Here is a 4,291-nt window from a genome sequence, read left to right as displayed (position 1 = left end):
TATCGAGACATCTTTTGAGTCCAAAACGCTACTGTGGAAGGCAGGGTAGAAAGCATTTATACTTCAGGCATTCTAGGTCTGTTCAAGATTGGAAATACGTACTTTTTAATAAGTATTCCCTGCTCGTTGTGGAAAACATCAAGCAGCATTTGTTTTTTGGTGGGCTCAATTTTAATCCGATCAATAAGCAAATGCCAAAGAACTGAATGAGCGCATGGTTGGCCTGCCAGTTTTTTCACACCAATGCCTGCTCATGAAATTGCTTGATTTCTCTCACGCTGATTGGCGTTCTTTATGGATGCTTCCAGACTTGCCGAGCTTACCCATTTTTAAAGAGAAAACTTACATTTTGCGATCTATCTCTAGTTCGCTAAACATACCAGTGAGGAGGTTTTCTGTTTCCGCGCCGCACTAAATCTGGACAATGTCGTGACAACCATAGCCACCACAGCAGATGTACGCAGTGTTGAGATGCTCCAGATATCCAGATTGCCGCCAAACCACACGGCATCCAAGGGCATGGCGCAGTTTCGCCAGGGGCATGGCGCAGTTTGGCAAGGGACGTGGCGCAGTTTCGCCAGGTTTTCTTAGGCTTCTCACAAGACACGTGACGAGTTTTCAGAACAGCCCGTTAAGTCCGCCGATAGCCCGTCAACTTTGGTCATCACATTGCAGCTGATGTATGCCAAGTGTAGGCGGAACTTTGGCCAAACGAGCAATGAATAGGGATCATGTGGGCGGCTTCTGCAGTGTATGAGTTGTCAAAGGTCGCATCGACAACAGAGTTTGTGGAATTCCGCAATATCTTTGGGATTCTGGTAGACAGACAATGCTAAAAGCGATCGCTTCTACATGCCCACGGCCAGCTGCTTAGCACAGTTGCAGTTTGGGGACGTGACCCTGCTAGAGCTGAACAGCACGTTTTTTCTCATTCACAACAAAACTGTAAGCAGCTATCTAAGTCTGTTCCCGTAGTCCATCCCCAACGCGTTCAGTTCACTAAGTTTGTTCAGCTTCGCTGCGTCCGCAGATCCGGCCAACACGTCAGGCAGCAGGCTTCCTTTTGTGTGATAGGGGCTTTACAACGTATTAAGCTTCTGAGGCTATATGAAGTCGCCTGTCTCATCCTGGCGGGAAGGGTGACACGGCGGGAAATCGAACCTCATTCCTCCGCTTTCCCAGATGTGCAGCTTTACCACCACACTATTGGTACTCAACAAGCTTGCCTTTGGCGCCAGATACAACCTCAGGACAGACGCTGCCAGACACTGGGATGCATTCATCGCACGGAACAGACCGGGCAGTCAGACTCAAGGCACAACATCAAACGCGATCGCAAAATCGGCCAGCTGCCGTGAGTTTACAGCAGCGTAGCAATTCAGTTCGGCTGATATGGAAACACATCGAAGTTTCAGACAAGAATTTATGCTGTTACGACTGTTGCCTTGTAGCTGTTTGCGAATGACTAAGCTTTTGGAAATATGTGCATCATTGGAACAAACGCTGAAAGAGTGTTCAATGAGGTATGTTTTGTGCTCTCGACCAATTGCATTGCAAACTGAGATGGCGACACTCAACGATGCTAAGCGTGCACCACAAGTTAGGTTGCCATAGACCACACCATACCATAAGATACCATACCATATCATACCATAGGAGATACTAGGGGAGTGTGACCGTTCCTTTTGCTCTTCCGATCACAAATATCGTAAAAAAGATCATAAAAACGTTCCATTTTTAATGCGCATGGTGCTTCGCTAACATAATGTACTTGAATACAGAGTTGTTAAACTGCAACCGGCAGATGTGTATGGATAGTCGGGCCTTCTAACCGCAGAAAAGTGCTCGATAGCGGTGGAAGGAAGACTAAAACCACAACATGCGCTTTAAACACGTACAGAACTACTTAAATTAGCCCTAACTTTTACACGAAAATTGCATCCAGTGATGTCCATGCTGTTCGGACTTCTCATAATACAAGCTCTAATTCGGGATACACATTTAATGAGCATCAATGTAGCACTTGACACGATTGATGAGACGAAGGATTAGCCGATTACCCGTGTTCAGAACATCTGTGACCTTTGTGAATCTGCCCCTGGCTTTCCGCACATGAAGTTTAGTGGAAATCATGTAAGACGCAAACTTCTGTTCTGCTTCAGGCCATTCGAGGTAAGATTCACAGAGGTTGAACGTAGTGTGAAAATATACAATTTGGTGCGATAATATGACCGTTTCACATCAATGAAAATAAGCGTATTGCACCAAACGCAGGCAATGCAAACACAAATCCACAGGCAACACCAGAAATCATGTGATGATGCCACGTAATGAAAGCTGCATTATTTCAATAATGAACGGTTTTTTTAACGAATGACGTAACCGTACAGCAAAAACGCGCCTGAGCGTCGTTTGGAGTGACGGATATCATTGCACTTCGTCCAACTTCGTCCAACTGTTCATGCCTCACATAGCCGAAAATTTACTGTCAGCGACATCAGTAACTTCGGAATTCATGCAAACGACACGCGGGGGTTGACCTTAAGCGGAACGAACATTAAGTGTTTACCTAAATGGGCCTTGAAAGTACAATGTTTTGCAGTCGTCGTAACATACGAAGCATAAAACAAGCAGCACCTCACCACAAACCACGTCTTCCTCGCGAAATTCGCCGCGGAGGTGTTCAATTCCATTTCAATGTCTTCAACTCGCAAAGCTGCAGTACATATGGTTTGCATCCATGAGTAGACGGGGCATGTGTAGACAGTATATTTTTCAACTTTCCACCAGTGTTGGCTAGCGGTGGTCGACCCGTACAACATGTTATACAATCTGGTAGAGTGATTCCCGAAAGCTGAGTGTCATAAGTGGGCTATAGCCTCCATATATTCAGTACACAGCATTAATAAGTCAGTAAGCAGTAGGCACATGTACAGCACAATGACAGAAACAGTGTAACCGTGCAGGCAGTGTTTGAACTCGAGGAAAAATAATGGGCACCATCACACTTGTAAATTCGGCAATAACTGACTGTTCGATAACAAGATTTCCAATGGCCGAATGGCCGAAATGGGTTCATGGAAATCTGCGGGAGCCAGACAAGTCGCACTGAATGACCCAGACAGCGGCACTGAAGGACCCCGTCGGTATAATCCGCCAACTTTCACGCCAGCTGACAGCAATTTACTCTATCACTGAGCGGACGTGGGCGAAGTGATCGATATCCTTCGAGGAGACGTAAGCCCGTCTGACCTTATTTTGGCTTCGGGAGAAACTCCCTGCTCCGGGTTTGCCAAACTCTGAAGCGGACAGTAATCTGCTGATCTTAACAATGTCGCTGCTAGCACTGTCAACATACGTGTTTTTGCTGCTACCGACTTAGTGGAATAAATGTTTCGCAATGAGTGTATAATGACGCTCCCCGACCTCGCATGATGCAAATATCCATGAACGTGGCCTCCTAGAGCGCATTTCAATTGCAATGCGTGATTATGGATGAACTAGCTCATCGCGGTATCCTACCCAATGTGCCTCAATCCCGAGTCATCTCAAAATAACCGTACGACAAATATTAGGCTTATGGTACCCAAGCGCGTGGGAAACACACAAGCGAAAATATGGCCGTTTCCCTACCCCGCACAGCCACTCAATGCTCATCTCTCTCAAACTGCAGGTTCGTAGCAATGCATGCAAAACATTGAGGAGAAACAGAGGCCAAGACCTACCCCCGGCCGCTCTGCGAAAAAAAACGGCGCCGCATTGATGACACAAACTTGCAAGTAAGCGACGACTGTCAATGAGTGTCCAGTGAGGGTGGTTGCCGTGTCTGAGGTTCCAATGAGTGTCCAGTGAGGGTGGTTGCCGTGTCAAAGGTTCCAATGACGTGATCATATTTCACCGTGCCGGTGTGCCTCCAGAGTTTAAGCTGAGAGCACAGCAGCCCATATGAAATTTGCAAGTGAGTGAACCAGACGCGAGGTTTTCTAGTGAAGTCACCGCGTACATTTGAACCTCAGGCTTTGGAAGCATTCCTAACCATTTTAAGCATCGGAGCTACTACAACAATAAGCAAAACTTGTATTTTGATAAGGCTCTTCCCTGGTAAATGGTATGAATATAGACACAAATTTATGTAGGCACAAACTATGCACACATTTGATGCTAAAGGTTGTGACTGACCTGATACCCCGCATACGTTATGCGCCGGTGTTTAGAGCAAGCTACGGCAATGGCATAGTGTAGATAAATTAGAAACCATAATTCGGCCTCGATATTTTATAGCATGCTTCGT

Source organism: Pollicipes pollicipes, unplaced genomic scaffold (assembly GCF_011947565.3).
Source record: "Pollicipes pollicipes isolate AB1234 unplaced genomic scaffold, Ppol_2.1 Scaffold_4219;HRSCAF=4965_pilon_pilon_pilon, whole genome shotgun sequence".
NCBI lineage: Eukaryota > Metazoa > Arthropoda > Thecostraca > Pollicipedomorpha > Pollicipedidae > Pollicipes > Pollicipes pollicipes.
This window is presented reverse-complemented; position numbering follows the sequence as displayed.